Source organism: Orcinus orca, chromosome 3 (assembly GCF_937001465.1).
Source record: "Orcinus orca chromosome 3, mOrcOrc1.1, whole genome shotgun sequence".
Taxonomy (NCBI): Eukaryota; Metazoa; Chordata; class Mammalia; order Artiodactyla; family Delphinidae; genus Orcinus; species Orcinus orca.
Genome location: NC_064561.1, coordinates 8,087,877 through 8,105,307, shown reverse-complemented (window position 1 = coordinate 8,105,307; position 17,431 = coordinate 8,087,877). Strand labels below are relative to the sequence as shown.

The 17,431-nt window shown below is 40.6% G+C and overlaps 1 protein-coding gene and 1 long non-coding RNA gene across 2 annotated transcripts in view; one reads left to right on the top strand and one right to left on the bottom strand.

The window, feature by feature from the left end:
• The window catches only part of LOC125964096 (uncharacterized), a 34,989-nt gene extending 20,785 nt beyond the window's left edge, over window positions 1–14,204 (top strand). Inside the window, exons 2-3 of the long non-coding RNA XR_007476755.1 lie at window positions 4,134–4,192; window positions 14,143–14,204. This is a non-coding gene — a long non-coding RNA (uncharacterized LOC125964096). The remainder of the gene's footprint in view (window positions 1–4,133; window positions 4,193–14,142) is intronic.
• Window positions 1–17,431, bottom strand: part of ADGRE3 (adhesion G protein-coupled receptor E3) — a 247,176-nt gene that overhangs the window by 153,961 nt on the left and 75,784 nt on the right. The window lies entirely within an intron of this gene.

The window sequence follows — 17,431 nt, the reverse complement described above, 5'->3', positions numbered from 1 at the left end:
AGTCTTTATTTTAAAGTCTATTTCGTCTGATATGAGAATTGCTACTCCAGCTTTCTTTTCATTTCCATTTGCATGGAATATCTTTTTCCATCCCCTCACTTTCAGTCTGTATGTGTCCCTAGGTCTGAAGTGGGTCTTCTGTAGACAGCATATATATGGGTTTTGTTTTTGTATCCATTCAGCCAGTGTATCTATGTGTTTTGGTTGGATCATGTAATCCATTTACGTTTAAGGTAATTATCAATATGTATGTTCCTATTCCCTTTTTCTTAATTGTTTTGGGTTTGTTATTGTAGGTCTTTTCCTTCTCTCGTGTTTCCTGCCTAGAGAAGTTCCTTTAGCATTGTTGTAAAGCTGGTTTGGTGATGCTGAATTCTCTTAGCTTTTGCTTGTCTGTGAAGGTTTTAATTTCTCCATTAAATCTGAATGAGATCCTTGCTGGGTAGAGTAATCTTGGTTGTAGTTTTTTCTCCTTCATCACTCTAAATATGTCCTGCCAATTCCTTCTGGCTTGCAGAGTTTCTGCTGAAAGATCAGCTGTTAACCTTATGGGGATTTCCTTGTGTGTTATTTGTTGTTTTTCCCTTGCTGCTTTTAATAATTTTTCTTTGTATTTAATTCCTGACAGTTTGATTAATATGTGTCTTGGCGTGTTGCTCCTTGGATGTATCCTGTATGGGACTCTCTGTGCTTCCTGGACTTGTTTAACTACTTCCTTTCCCATATTAGGGAAGTTTTCAACTATACTCTCTTCAAATATTTTCTCAGTCCCTTTCTTTATCTCTGCTTCTGTGAGCCCTATAGTTCGAATGTTGGTGTGTTTAATGTTGTTCCAGATGTCTCTGAGACTGTCCTCAATTCTTTTCATTCTTTTTCCTTTATTCTGCTCTGCAGTAGTTATTTTCATTATTACATCCTAATGTCACTTATCCGTTTTTCTTCCTGTTATTCTCCTATCGATCAGTTCTAGAGAATTTTTTATTTCATTTACTGTGTTGTTCATCATTGTTTCATTGCACTTCAGTTTTTCTAGGTCCTTGTTAAACGTTTCTTGTGTTTTCTCTATTGTATTTCCAAGATTCTGGATCATCTTTACTCTCATTATCTGAATTCTTTCCCAGGTAGACTGCCTATTTCCTTTTCATTTGTTCGGTCTGGTGGGTTTTTACCTTGTTCCTTCATCTGCTGGGTATTTCTCTGTCCTCTCATTTTCCTTAACTTACTGTGTTTGGGATCGCCTTTTCAAAGGCTGCAGGTTCATAGTTACCATTATTTTTGATGTGTGTCCCCAGTTGGTAAGGTTGGTTCAGTGGATTGTGTAGGCTTCCTAATGGAGGGGACTAATGCCTGTGTTCTGTTGGATGATGCTGGATCTTGTTTTTCTGGTGGGCAGGTCCACATCTGGTGGTGTGTTTGTGGCCTTATTATGATTTTATGATTATGATATTAAGATTTGAGGCAGCCTCTCTGCTAATGGATGGGGTTGTGTTCCTGTCTTGCTAGTTGTTTGGCATAGGGTGTCTAGCACTGTAGCATGCTGGTCGTTTAGTGAATCTGGATCTTGGTGTTGAGATGGAGATCTCTGGGAGATTTTAGCCATTTGATATTATGTGGAGCTGGTTGGTCTCTTGGGTACCAGTGTCCTGAAGTTCGCTCTCCCACCTCAGAGGCACAGCCTTGAATCCTGGCTGGAGCACCTAGAGCCTTTCATTCACACAGCTCAGGATAAACTGGAGAAAAAATAAGATAGAAAGAAAGAAAGAAGGAAAGAGAAAAAGAGAGAAAGAAAGAAGATGAAATAAAATAAATTTATTAAAATAAAAATAATTATGAAGAAAAAATTTTAAGTAAAATAAAAAAAGACAGACAGAAGCCTAGGACAAATGGTAAAAGAAAATCTATACAGACAAAATCACACCCAGGAGCATCCACATGCACACTCACAAAAAGAGAAAAAGGGGAAAAAATATGTATCTTTGCTCCCCAAGTCCACCTCTTCAATTTGGGATGATTCATTGTGCATTCAGGTATTCCACAGATGCAGCGTACATCAAGTTGATTGTGGAGATTTAATCCGCTGTTTCTTTGGCTTCAGGGAGAAATTTCCCTCTCTCTTCTTTGTTCGCACAGCTCCCGGGGTTCAGCTTTGGATTTGGACCCGCCTCTGCATGTCGGTCGCCTGAAGGCATTTGTTCTGCACTCAGAAAGGACGGGGTTAAAGGAGCAACTACTTCGGGGGCTCTGGCTCACTGAGGCCGGGGGGGAGGGAGGGGCACAGAAAGCGGGGATAGCCTGCTGCAGCAGAGGCCAGTGTGATGTTGCAGCAGCCTGAGGCATGCCGTGCATTCTCCCGGGGACGTTGTCCCTGGATCACAGGACCCTGGCAGTGGCGGGCTGCACAGGCTCCCGGGAGGGGAGGTGTGAAGAGTGACTTGTGCTTGCACAGAAGCTTCTTTATGGCTGCAGCAGCAGCCTTAGCGTCCCATGCCCGTCTCTGGGGTCCACGCTGATAGCTGTGGCTCGCCCCCGTCTCTGGAGCTCCTTTAAGGGGCACTCTTAATCCCCTCTTCTCGTGCACCAGGAAACAAGGAAGAAATAGTCTCTTGCCTCTTTGGCAGCTCCAGATATTTTCCCAGACTGCCTCCCGGCTAACTGTGGCTCACTAGTCCCTTCAGGCTGTGCTCCCACAGCCAATCCCAGTCCACTCCCTGGTATCCAACTGAAGCCCGAGCCTCAGTTCGCAGCCCCGAGCCGTCCCGGCGGGTGAGCATACAAGCCTCTCGGGCTGCTGAGTGCTGATTGGCACCATTTCTCTGTGCTGGAATCTCTCCACTTTGCCCTCTGCACCCGTTGCTGCTCTCTCCTCCGTGGCTCCCAAGTTTTCCCCCTCTGCCACCCACAGTCTCTGCCCGCAAAGGGGCTTCCTAGTGTGTGGAAACCTCTCCTCCTCCACAGCTCCCTGCCACTAGTGCAGGTCCTGTCCCTATTCTTTTGTCTCTTGTTTTTTCTTTTTGCCTACCCAGGTAGGTGGGGAGTTTCTTGCCTTTTGGGAGGTCTGAGGTCTTCTGCCAGCATTTAGTAGGTGTTCTATAGGAGCAGTTCCATGTGCTGATGTATTTCTGATGTAGTTGTGGGGAGGAAGTTGATCTCCACGTCTTACTCTTCCACCATCTTGAAGCTCCTCCCTTTCTTTTCTCTTCTTCTCATGGGACCCCTATAATTCGAATGTTGGTACATTTAATGTAGTCCCAGAGGTCTCTGAGACTGTCTTCAATTCTTTTCATTCTTCATTCTGTATTCTTCTTTGCAGCAGTTATTTACACTATTTTATCTTCCAGGTCATTTATCCTTTCTTCTGCCTCATTTATTCTGCTCTTTATTCCATCTAGGGAATTTTTAATTTTATTTATTGTGTTGTTCATCGTTGTTTGTTTGCTCTTTAGTCCTTCTAGGTCCTTGTTAAACATTTCTTGTATTTTCTCCATTGCATTTCCAAGATTTTTGGATCATCTTTTCTATCATTACTCTGAATTTTTTTTCAGGTAGGCTGCCTATTTCCTCTTCATTTGTTTGGTTTGGTGAGTTTTTACTTGTGCTCCTTCATCTGCAGCATATTTCTCTGTCTTTTCATTTTGTTTAACTTACTGTGTTTGGTGTCTCTTTTTCACAGGCTACAGGTTCGTAGTTACCATTGCTTTTGGTGTCTGCCCCTGTTGGGTAAGATTGGTTAAGGGGCTTGTGTAGGCTTCCTGGTACAGAGGACTGGTGCCTGTGTTCTAGTGGGTGGGGCTGGATCTTGTCTTTCTGGTGGGCAGGGCAGTGTCCATTGGTGTGTTTTGGTGTATGTGTGAACTTAGTATGATTTTATGCAGTCTCTCTGCTAATGGGTCGGGTTGTGTTCCTGTCTTGCTAGTTGTTTGGCATGGGGTGTCCAGCACTGGAGTTGCTGGCTGTTTAGTGGAGCTGGGTCTTAGGGTTGAGACAGAGATATCTGGGAGACCCCTCGCCGATAGATATTACATGGAGTTGGGAGGTCTCTGCTGCTCCAGGGTACTGAACTCAGCTCTCCCACCTCAGAGGCTCAGGCCTGACAGCAGGCCACAGCACCAAGACCCTGTCAGCCACACAGCCAGGTACATGGGGAGTTTCTTGCCCTCTGGGAAGTCTGAGGTCTTCTGCCAGCGTTTAGTAGGTGTTCTGTAGTTGTTCCACATGTAGATGTATTTGCGGTGTATTTGTGTGGAGGAAGTTGATCTCCACATCTTACTCCTCCACCATCTCTACTGGATATCTATCTAATATTTTAAAAGTTCTTAGTTTCATTATTGTTTTTCTACTCTCTTTTTAGTCTTTTTCATTTATTTGCACTGTGATCTTTGTTATTCCCTTCATTTTGCTAATTTTGGCATTTGCTTTTTCTCTTTCTACTTCCTTGATATGTAGTTAGGTTTTTTGAGATATTTTTTGTTTTATAACTATCACTATGAACTTCCCTCTTGGAAATGCTTTTGCTGCATCCTGTAAGTTTCAGTATGTTGCACAATACTCCCCCTTTATCTGCAGTTTTGCTGTTTACAGTTTCAGTGACCTGCAGTCAACTGTGGTCTGAAAATATTAAATGGAAAATTACAAAAATAAACATTTTTAAAATACTTTAAATATTTTTTAAAATAAAGAATTGTGCAGTGTCCTGAGGAGTGTGATAAAACTTTGTGCCATCCTGCTCCATCTTGCCTGGGATATGAATCATCCCTTTGTTCGTTGTATAAACACTGTGTGTGCATATGTATGTATAGAGAAAAATCATAATATTTGTGGGGTTAATTACTATTCATGGTTTCAGGCATCCACTCAGTGTCTTGGCATGTATCCCTCACAGATAATGGGGTTCTACTATATTTCCATTGCATTTGTCTCAAGGTAGTTTTAAAAATTTCTCTTTTGATTTCTTTAACCTATTGGTTGTTCTTGTATCATTTTTAACCTCCACATGGGAATTTTCCAGTTATCTTCTCATAATCGATTTCTAGTTATATTGCATTGTGGTCGGGAAAGATGCTTAATATGACTTTAATCTTCTTAAATTTATTAAGACTTATTTTGTGGCCTAACATATGCTCTGTCCTGGAAAATGTTCCATGTGCCCTTGTGAAGATTGTGTATACTGCTGCTTTTGGATGGAATGACTGGCCTCATGTGTCACTGAAGGCCAGTGTTTCTTTCTTTTTTTAAAACATCTGTATTAGAGAATAATTGATTTATAATGGTGTGTTAGTTTCTGCTTTATAACAAAGTGAATCAGTTAAACATATACATATATTCCCATATCTGTTTTCTCTTGTGTCTCCCTCCCTCCCACCCTTCCTATCCCACTCCTGTAGGTGGTCACAAAGCACCGAGCTGATCTCCCTGTGCTATGCGTCTGCTTCCCACTAGCGATCTATTTTACATTTGCTAGTGTGTATATGTCCGTGGCACTCTTTCATTTTGTCACAGCTTACCCTTCCTCATCACCATATCCTAAATTTCATTCTCTAGTAGGTCTGTGTCATTATTCCCATCTTGCCCCTAGATTCTTCATGACAATTTTTATTTTTTCCATTTATATATGTTAGCATATGGTACTTGTTTTTTTCCTCCTGACTTACTTCACTCTGTATGACAGACATGCAGTCCATCTACCTCACTACAAATAACTCAATTTCGTTTCTTTTTATGGCTGAGTTATATTCCATTGTATATATGTGCCACATTTTCTTTATCCATTCATCTGTTGATGGACTCTTAGGTTGCTTCCATGTCTGGGCTATTGTAAATAGTTCTGCAATGAACATTTCGGTACATGACTCGTTTTTTTTTTCTTCCTTTTCTTTATTGGGGTAAAATTGCTTTACAATGGTATATTAGTTTCTGCTTTATAACAAAGTAAGTCAGTTATAAATATACATATGTTCCCATATCTCTTCTGTCTTGGGTCTCCCTCCCTCCACCCTCCCTATCTCATCCCTGTAGGTGGTCACAAAACACCGAGCTGATCTCCCTGTGCTATGCATCTGCTTCACAGAAGCTACCTATTTTACATTTGGTAGTGTATATATGTTCATGCCACTGTCTCACATTGTCACAGCTTACCCTTCCCCATCCCCATATCCTCAAGTCCATTCTCTAGTAGGTCTATGTCTTTATTCCCATTGTTGCCCGTAGGTTCTTCATGACCTTTTTTCTTTTTTCCTTAGATACCATATATATGTGCTAGCATACGGTACATGCTTTTCTCTTTCTGACTTACTTCACTCTGTATGACAGACACTAGGTCCATCCACCTCACTACAAATAACTCAATTTCGTTTCTTTTTATGGCTGAGTAATATTCCATTGCATATATGTGCCACATCTTCTTTATCCATGCATCTGTTGATGGACACTTACGTTGCTTCCATGTCCTCGCTATTGTAAATAGAGCAGCAATGAACATTTTGGTACATGATTCTTTTTGAATTATGGTTTTCTCAGGGTATATGCCTAGTAGTGGGATTGCTGGGTCATATCGTAGTTCTATATTTAGTTTTGAAGAAACCTCCATACTGTTCTCCGTAGTGGCTGTATCAATTTACATTCCCACCAACAGTGCAAGAGTGTTCCCTTTTCTCCACACCCTCTTCAGCATTTATTCTTTCTAGATTTTTTGACGGTGGCCATTCTGACTGGTGTGAGATGATATCTCATTGTAGTTTGGATTTGCATTTCTCTAATGATTAATGATGTTGAGCATTCTTTCATGTGTTTGTTGGCAATCTGTATGTCTTCTTCGGAGAGATGTCTAGGTTTTCTTCCCATTTTTGGATTGGGTTTCTTGTTTTCTTGATATTGAGGTGCATGAGCTGCTTGTAAATTTTGGAGATTAATCCTTTGTCAGTTGCTTCATTTGCAAATATTTTCTCCCATTCTGAGGGTTTTATTTTGGCCTTGTTTATGGTTTCCTTTGCTGTGCAAAAGCTTTTAAGTTTCATTAGGTCCCATTTGTTTGTTTTTGTTTTTATTTCCATTTCTGTAGGAGGTGTGTCAAAAAGGATCTTGCTGTGATTTATGTCATCGAGTGTTCTGCCTATGTTTTCCTCTAAGAGTTTGATAGTGTTTGGCGTTACATTTAGGTCTTTAATCCAATTTGAGTTTATTTTTGTGTATGGTGTTTGGGACTGTTCTAATTTCATACTTTTACATGTACCTGTCTAGTTTTCCCAGCACCAACTATTGAGGAGGCTGTCTTTCCTCCACTGTATATTTTTGCTTCCTTTATCAAAGATAAGGTGACCATATGTGCGTGGGTTTATCTCTGGTCTTTCTATCCTGTTCCATTGATCTATATTTCTGTTTTTGTGCCAGTACCATACTGTCCTGATTTTGTAGCTTTGTAGTGTAGTCTGAAGTCAGGGAGCCCGATTCCTCCAGCTCCACTTTTCATTCTCAAGATTCCTTTGGCTATTCGGGGTCTTTTGTGTTTCCATACAAATTGTGAAATATTTTGTTCTAGTTCTGTGAAAAATGCCAGTGATAATTTGATAGGGATTGCATTAAACCTGCAGATTGCTTTGGGTAGTAGAGTCATTTTCAGAATGTTGATTCTTCCAATCCAAGAACATGGTATATCTCTGCATCTATTTGTATCATCTTTAATTTCTTCCATCAGTGTCTTATAATTTTCTGCACACAGTTCTTTTGTCTCCTTAGATAGGTTTATCCCTAGATATTTCATTCTTTTTCTTGCAATGGTAAATGCGAGGGTTTTCTTAATTTCCCTTTCAGATTTTTCATCATTAGTGTATAGGAATGCCAGAGATTTCTGTGCATTAATTTTCTATCCTGCTACTTTACCAAATTCATACATTAGCTCTAGTAATTTTCTGGTAGCATCCTTAGGATTTATATGTATAGTATCATGACATTTGCAAACAGTGACCGCTTTACCTCTTTTTTTCCAACTTGGATTCGTTTTATTTCTTTTTCATCTCTGATTGTTGTGGCTGAAACTTCCAAAACTATGTTGAATAATAGTTGTGGGAGTGGGCAACCTTGTCTTGCTGCTGATCTTAGTGGAAATGCTTTCATTTTCAACATTGAGCACGATGTTGGCTATGGGTTTGTCATATATGGCCTTTATTATGTTGAGGAAAATTCCCTCTATGCCTACCTTCTGCAGGGTTTTTATCATAAATGGGTGTTGAATTTTGTCAGTAGCTTTCTGTGCATCGATTGAGATCATATGGTTTTTCTCCTTCAATTTGGTAATATGGTGTATCACATTGATTGATTTGCGTATGTTGAAGAATCCTTGCATTCCTGGAATAAACCCCACTTGATCATGGTGTATCATCCTTTCAATGTGCTGTTGGATTCTGTTTGCTAGTATTTTGTTGAGGATTTTTTCATCTGTGTTCATCAGTGATAGTGGCCTATAATTTTCCTTCTTTGTGACATCTTTGTCTGGTTTTGGTATCAGGGTGATGGTGGCCTCGTTCAATGAGTTTGGCAGTGTTCCTCCCTCTGCTATATTTTGAAAGAGTTTGAGAAGGATAGGTGTTAGCTCTTCTGTAAATGTTTGATAGAATTCACCAGTGAAGCCATCTGGTCCTGGACTTTTTTTTTTGTTGGAAGATTTTTTTGATTGTTTTTTGTTTTCCGGTATGTGGGCCTCTCACTGTTGTGGCCTCTCCCGTTGCGGAGCACAGACTCCAGACGCACAGGTTCAGTGGCCATGGCCCACGGGCCCAGCTGCTCCGCAGCATGTGATATCTTCCCAGACCTGGGCACAAACCCACGTCCCCTGCATTGGCAGGCGGACTCTCAACCACTGCCCCACCAGGGAAGCCCTGTTGGAAGATTTTTAATCACAGTTTCAATTTCAGTGCTTGTGACTGGTCTGTTCAATTTTTCTATTCATGATTCAGTCTTGGCAGGTTGTGCATTTCCTAGATTTTGTCCATTTCTTCCACGTTGTCCATTTTATTGGCATAGAGTTGCTTGTAGTAATCTCTCATGATCTTTTGTATTTCTGCAGTGTCAGTTGTTACTTCTTTTTCATTTCCAATTCTGTTGATATGAGTCTTCTCCCTGTTTTTCTTGATGAGTCTTGCTAATGGTTTATCAATTTTGTTTATCTTCTCAAAGAACCAGATTTAATTTATTGATCTTTGCTATCATTTCCTTCATTTCTTTTTCATTTCTTTCTGATCTGCTCTTTATGATTTCTTTCCTTCTGGTAACTTTGGGTTTTTTTTTTTTGGTTCTTCCTTCTCTAATTGCTTTAGGTGCAAGGTTAGGTTGTTTATTCGAGATGTTTCCTGTTTCTTAAAGTAGGATTGTATTGCTATAAACTTCCCTCTTAGAAGTGCTTTTGCGGCATTCCGTAGGTTTCGGGTCGTCATGTCTCCATTGACATTTGTTTCTAGGTATTTTTGGATTTCCTCTTGGATTTCTTCAGTGATCACTTGGTTATTAAGTAGTGTATTGTTTAGCCTCCATGTGTTTGTATTTTTTACAGATCTTCTCCTGTAATTGATATCTAGTCTCATACCATTGTTGTCAGAAAAGATACTCTATACAATTTCAATTTTCTTGAATTTACCAAGACTTGATTTGTGACCCAAATATGATCTATCCTGGAGAATGTTCCATGAGCACTTGAGAAAAATGTGTATTCTCTTGTTTTTGGATGGAATGTCCTATAAATATCAATTAAGTCCATCTTGTTTAATGTATCATTTAAAGCTTCTGTTTCCTTCTTTACTTCCATTTTGGATGATCTGTCCATTGGTGAAAGTGGGGTGTTAAAGTCCCCTACTATGAATGTGTTACTGTCGATTTCCCCTTTTATGGCTGTTAGTATTTGCCTTATGTATTGAGGTGCTCCTATGTTGGGTGCATAAATATTTACAATTGTTATATCTTCTCCTTGGATCAATCCCTTGATCATTATGTAGTATCCTTCTTTTTCTCTTCTAATGGTCTTTAAAGTCTATTTTGTCTGATATGAGAATTGCTACTCCAGCTTTCCTTTGGTTTCCATTTGCATTGAATATCTTTTTCCATCCCCTTACTTTCAGTCTGTATGTGTCCCTAGGTCTGAAGTGGGTCTCCTGTGGACAGCATATATACAGTTTTTGTTTTTGTATCCATTCAGCCAGTCTGTGTCTTTTGGTTGGAGACTGTAATCCATTTACATTTAAGGTAATTATCAATATGTATGTTCCTATTCCCATTTTTAAATTGTTTGGGTTTGTTATTGTAGGTCTTTTCCTTCTCTTGTGTTTCCTGCCTAGAGAAGTTCCTTTAGCATTTTTGTAAAGCTGGTTTGGTGATGCTGAATTCTCTTGGCTTTTGCTTGTCTGTGAAGGTTTTAATTTCTCCCTTAAATCTGAAAGAGATCCTTGGCGGTTAGAGTAATCTTGGTGTTAAGTTTTTCTCCTTCATCACTCTAAATATGTCCTGCCAGTCCCTTCTGGCTTGCAGGGTTTTTGCTGAAAGATCAGCTGTTAACCTTATGGGGATTCCCTTATGTGTTATTTGTTGTTTTTCTCTTGCTGCTTTTAATATTTTTTCTTTTTATTTAATTCTTGATAGTTTGATTAGTGTATGTCTTGCCATGTTTCTCCTTGGATTTATCCTGTATGGGACTCTCTGTGCTTCCTGGACTTGATTAACTACTTCCTTTCCCATATTAGGGAAGTTTTCAACTATAATCTCTGAATATTTTCTCAGTCCCTTTCTTTAACTCTGCTGCTTCTGTGAGCCCTATAATTCGAATGTTGGTGCGTTTAATGTTGTCCCAGATGTCTCTGAGACTGTTCTCAATTCTTTTCATTCTTTTTCCTTTATTCTGCTCTGCAGTAGTTATTTCCACTATTTTATCTTCCAAGCCACTTATCCGTCCTGCCTCAGTTATTCTGCTATTGATCCCTTCTAGAGAGTTTTTAGTTCCATTTATTGTGTTGTTCATCATTGTTTGGTTGCCCTTTAGTTTTTGTAGTTCCTTGTTAAACGTTTCTTGTGTTTCCTCTACTCTATTTCCAAGATTTTGGATCATCTTTACTATCATTACTCTCAATTCTTTCTCAGGTAGACTGCCTATTTCCTCTTCATTTGTTTAGTCTGGTGGGTTTTTACCTTGCTCCTTCATCTGCTGTGTGTTTCTCTGTCTTCTCATTTTGCTTAACTTACTGTGTTTGGGGTCTCCTTTTCACAGGCTGCAGGTTCATAGTTCCCGTTGTTTTTGGTGTGTGTCCCCAGTAGCTAAGGTTGGTTCAGTGGGTTGTGTAGGCTTCTTAGTGGAGGGGACTGGTGCCTGCGTTCTGGTGGGTGAGGCTGGATCTTGTCTTTCTTGGGGGCAGATCCACGTCTGGTGGTGTGTTTTGGGATGTCTGTGGACATACTATGAATTTATGCAGCCTCTATGCTAATGGATATGGTTGCATTCCTGTCTTGCAAGTTGTTTGGCATAGTGTACCCAGCACTGTAGCTTGCTGGTCATTGAGTGAAATTGGGTCTTGGCGTTGAGGTGGAGATCTCTGGGAGATTTTTGCCATTTGGTATTACATGGAGCTGGGAGGTCTCTCATGGACCAGTGTCCTGAAGTTGGACCTCAGAGACACATCCCTGACCCCCGGCTGGAGCACCTAGAGCCTTTCATCCACACGGCTCAGAATAAAAGGGAGAAAAAATAAGAAAGAAAGAAAGAAAGAAGATAAAATATAAATTTATTATAATTAAAAGTAAAAAATAATGACTACGAAAAAAACTTGAAAATTAAAAAAACAATAAAACAGAAGGAAAGAACCATAGGACCAATGGTAAAGGCAAAGCTATACAGACAAAATCACACAGAAGGGCATACACATACACACTCACAAAAAAGTGAAAAAGGGGAAAAAATTATATATCTTTGCTCCCCAAGTCCACCTCCTCAATTGGGGTGATTCGTTGAGTATTCACGTATTCCACAGATGCAGGGTACATCAAGTTGATTGTGGAGATTTAATCCGCTGCTCCTTTGGCTGTTGGGAGAGATTTCCCTTTCTCTTCTTTGTTCGCATGGTTCCCAGGGTTTAGTTTTGGATTTGGAGCCGCTTCTGCGTGTAGGTCGCCTGAAGACACCTGTTTTTGCTCAGACAGGACAGGGTTAAAGGAGCAGCTACTTCAGGGACTCTGGCTCACTCAGGCCTGGGGGGGGAAGGAGGGTCATGGAATGCGAGGTGAGCCTGCGTCAGTAGAGGCCTGTGTGACGTTGCAACAGCCTGAGGCATGCCGTGCACTCTCCCAGGGAAGTTGTCCCTGGATCACGGGACCCTGGCAGTGGCGGGCTGCACAGGCTCCCGGGATAGGAGGTGTGGAGAGTGACCTGTGCTTGCACACAGTCTTCTTTATGGCTGCAGCAGCAGCCTTAGCATCCCATGCCCATCTCTGGGGTCCACACTGTTAGCCGCAGCTCACACCTGTGTCTGGAGCTCCTTTAAGCAGTGCTCTTAATCCCCTCTTCTGGAGCAGGAGGAAGAAAAGAGGGAAGCAAAAGTCTCTTACCTATTTGGCAGCTCCAGACTCTTTCCCAGACTCCCTCTCAGCTAGCTGTGGCTCACTAGACTCTTCAGGCTGTGTTCCCACAGCCAACCCCAGTCCTCTCCCTGGGATCTAAGTGAAGCCGAGCCTCAGCCTCCAGCCCCCACCCACCCTGGTGTGTGAGCAGACAAGTCTCTCGGGCTGATAAGTGCTGGTTGACACCATCCCTCTGTGCGGGAATCTCTCCGCTTTGCCCTCCGCACCCCTGTTGCTCTGCTTCCCTCTGTGGCTCTGAAGCTTCCCCCCTCCACCACCCTCAGTCTCTGCCCACACAGGGGCTTCCTAGTGTGTGGAAACCTTTCCTCCTCAACGTCTCCCTCCCAGTTGTGCAGGTCCCATCCCTATTCTTTTGTCTCTTTTTTCTTTTGGCCTACCCAGGTACGTGGAGTGTTTCTTGCCTTTTGGGAGGTCTGAAGTCTTCTGGCAGCATTCAGTAGGTGTTCTATAGGAGCAGTTGCACGTGCAGATGTATTTCTAATGTAGTTTTGGGGAGGACTGTGATCTCCGTGTCTTACTCTTACACCATCTTGAAGCTTCTCCCTTTCTTTTTTTCTTCTTCTTCTTGGACCCCTATAATTCAAATATTGGTACATTTAATGTTGTCCCAGAGGTCTCTGAGACTGTCCTCAATTCTTTCTTTCTTTTTTTATTCTGCCCTGCAGCAGTTACTTCCACTATTTTATCATCCAGGTCATTTATCCTTTCTTCTGCCTCTTTTATTCTGCTAATGATTCTTTCTAGGGAATTTTTAATTTCATTTATTGTGTTGTTCATCGTTGTTTGTTTGCTCTTAGTCCTTCTACGTCCGTGTTAAACATTTCTTGTATTTTCTCCATTCTATTTCCAAGATTTTTGGATCATCTTTTCTATCATTACTCTCAATTCTTTTTCAGGTAGGCTGCCTATTTCCTCTTCATTTGTTTGGTCTGGTGGGTTTTTACCTTGCTCCTTCATCTGCTGCATATTTCTCTGTTTTCTCATTTTGTTTAACTTACTGTGTTTGGTGTCTCTTTTTCACACACTACATGGTCGTACTTCCCGTTGTTTTTGGTGTCTGCCCCTGGTGGGTAAGGTTCGTTAAGGGGCTTGTGTAGGCTTCCTGGTAGAGAGGACTGGAGCCTTGTTCTGGTGGGTGTGGGTGGATCTTACTGGTGGGCAGGGCCATGTCCAGTGGTGTGTTTTGGGGTGTCTCTGAACTTAGTATGATTTTAGGCAGTCTCTCTGCAAATGGGTCGGATTGTGTTCCTGTCTTGCCAGTTGTTTGTCATGGCGTGTCCAGCACTGGAGCTTGCTGGCCGTTGAGTCAGCTGGGCCTTAGGGTTGAGACAGAGATCTCTGGGAGACCCCTCACCGATAGATATTACATGGGGTTGGGAAGTCACTTGTGGTCCAGTGTACTGAACTCAGCTCTCCCACCTCAGAGGCTCAGGCCTGACAGCAGGCCAGAGCACCAAGACCCTGTCAGCCACACGGCCGGGTACGTGGGGAGTTTGTTGCCCTCTGGGAAGTCTGAGGTCTTCTGCCAGCATTTAGTAGATGTTCTGTAGTCGTTCCACATGTAGATGTATTTGCGGTGTATTTGTGTGGAGGAAGTTGATCTCCACATCTTATTCCTCCACCATCTCCACTGGATATGTATCTTGTATTTTAAAAGCTCTTAGTTTCATTATTGTTTTTCTACTCTCTTTTTAGTCTTCTTCATTTATTTCCACTGTGATCTTTGTTATTTCCTTCATTTTACTAATTTTGGCATTTGCTCTTTCTTTTTCTATTTCTTTGATATGTAAAGTTAGGATTTTTGAGATATTTTTTGTTTTTTGATTTGTCACTATCACTATGAACTTCCCTCCTGGAAATGCTTTTGCTGCATCCTGTAAGTTTCAGTGTGTTGCTCAATAGTCCCCCTTTATCTGCAGTTTTGCTTTTTACAGTTTCAATGACCTGCAGTCAACTGTGGTCTGAAAATATTAAATGGAAAATTACAGAAATAAAGTTTTTAAATACTTTAAACATTTTTTAAAATAAAGTTTTGTATTGTGCATTGTCCTGAGGAGTGTGATAAAACTTTGTGCCATCTTGCTCCATCCTGCCTGGGATATGAATCATCCCTTTGTTCATTGTATACACACTGTGTGTGCATGTGTATGTATAGGAAAAAAACATAATATTTGTGGTGTTAATTACTATTCATGGTTTCAGGCCTCCACTCAGTGTCGTGGCATGTATCCCTCACAGATAATGGGGTTCTACTATATTTCCATTTCATTTCTCTCAATGTAATTTTTCAAATTTCTTTTGATTTCTTTAATCTATTGGTTGTTCTTGTATCATTTAATATCTCCACATGGGAATTTTCCAGTTATCTTCTCATAATCGATTTCTAGGTGTATTGCATTGTGGTTGGGAAAGATGCTTAATATGACTTCAATCTTTCTAAATTTATTAAGACTTGTTTTGTGGCCTAACATATGCTCTGTCCTTGATAATGTTCCATGTGCCCTTGTGAAGATCGTGTATACTGTTGCTTGTGGATGGAATGACTGTCCTCATGTGTCACTGAAGTGTAATGTTTGTTTCTTTTTTTAAACATCTTTATTACAGTATAATTGATTTACAATGGTGTGTTAGTTTCTGCTTTATAACAAAGTGAATCAGTTATACATATACATATGTTCCCATATCTCTTCCCTCTTGCATCTCCCTCCCTACCACCCCTCCTATCCCACTCCTGTAGGTGGTCACAAAGCACCGAGCTGATCTCCCTGTGCTATGTGTCTGTTTCCACTAGCTATCTATTTTACGTTTGCTAGTGTATATATGCCCATGTCACTGTCTCACTTTGTCACAGCTTACCCTTCCCCCTCCCCATATCCTCAAGTTTATTCTCTAGTAGGTCTGTGTCTTTATTCGCATCTTGCCCCTAATTTCTTCATGACTGTTTTTATTTTTTCCATAGATTCCATTTATATATGCTAGCATATGGTACTTCCTTTTTTCTTTCTGACTTACTTCACTCTGTATGACAGACACTAGGTCCATCCACCTCACTACAAATAACTCAATTTCGTTTCTTTTTATGGCTGAGTAATATTCCATTGTATATATGTGCCACATCTTCTTTATCCATTCATCTGTTAATGGACGCTTAGGTTGCTTCCATGTCCTGGCTATTGTAAATAGATATGCAGTGAACATTTTGGTACATAACTCTTTTTTTTCCTTCTTTTTCTTTATTGGAGTATAATTGCTTTACAATGGTGTGTTACTTTCTGCCTTATAACAAAGTAAATCAGTTACAAATATACATCTGTTCCCATATCTCTTCCCTCTTGGGTCTCCCTGCCACCCTCCCTATCCCACCCCTGTAGGTGGTCACAAAACAGCGAGCTGTCCTCCCTGTGCTATTCATCTGCTTCCCACTAGCTATCTATTTTACATTTGGTAGTGTATATATGTCCATGCCACTGTCTCACTTTGTCACAGCTTACACTTCCCCCTCCCCATATCCTCAAGTCCATTCTCTAGCAGGTCTATGTTTTTATTCCCATATTGCCCCTAGGTTCTTCATGACCTTTTTTCTTAGATTCCATATATATGTGCTAGCATATGGTACTTGCTTTTCTCTTTCTAACTTACTTCACTCTGTATGACAGACTCTAAGTCCATCCACCTCACTACAAATAACTCAGTTTCTTTATTTTTATGGCTGAGTAATATTCTGTTGCATATATGTGCCATATCTTCTTTATCCATGCATCTGTTGATGGACACTTACGTTGCTTCCATGTCCTCGCTATTGTAAATAGGGCAGCAATGAACATTTTGTTACATGATTCTTTTGAATTTTGGTTTTCTCAGGGTATATGCCCAGGAGTGGGATTACTGGGTCATATGGGAGTTCCATATTTAGTTTTGAAGGAACCTCCATACTGTTCTCCATAGTGGCTGTATCAATTTACATTCCCACCAACAGTGCAAGAGTGTTCCCTTTTCTCCACACCCTCTCCAGCATTTATTCTAGATTTTTTGATGGTGGCCATTCTGACTGGTGTGAGATGATATCTCATTGTAGTTTGGATTTGCATTTCTCTAACGATTAATGATGTTGAGCATTCTTTCATGTGTTTGTTGACAATCTGTATATCTTCTTTGGAGTGGTGTCTATTTAGGTTTTCTGCCCATTTTTGGATTGGGTTGTTTGTTTTTTTGATATTGAGCTGCATGTGCTGCTTGTAAATTTTGGAGATTAATCCTTTGTCAGTTGCTTCATTTGCAAATATTTTCTCCCATTTTGAGGGTTGTCTTTTGGCCTTGTTTAAGGTTTCCTTTTCTGTGCAAAAGCTTTTAAGTTTCATTAGGTCCCATTTGTTTGTGTTTTTATTTCCATTTCCCTAGGAGGTGCGTCAAAAAGGATCTTGCTGTGAATTATGTCATAGAGTGTTCTGCCTATATTTTCCTCTAAGAGTTTGATAGTGTATGGTCTTACATTTAGCTGTTTAATCCAATTTGAGTTTATATTTCTGTATGGTGTTAGGGAGTGTTCTAATTTCATAATTTTACATGTACCTGTACGGTTTTCCCAGCACCAATTATTAGGGAGGCTATCTTTCCTCCACTGTATATTCTTGCCTCCTTTATCAAAGATAAGGTGACCATATGTGCATGGGTTTATCTCTGGTCTTTGTATCCTGTTCCATTGATCTATATTTCTGTTTTTGTGCCAGTACCATACTGTCTTGATTTTGTAGCTTTGTAGTGTAGTCTGAAGTCAGGGAGCCCAATTCCTCCAGCTCCATTTTTCGTTCTCAAGATTCTTTTGGCTTTT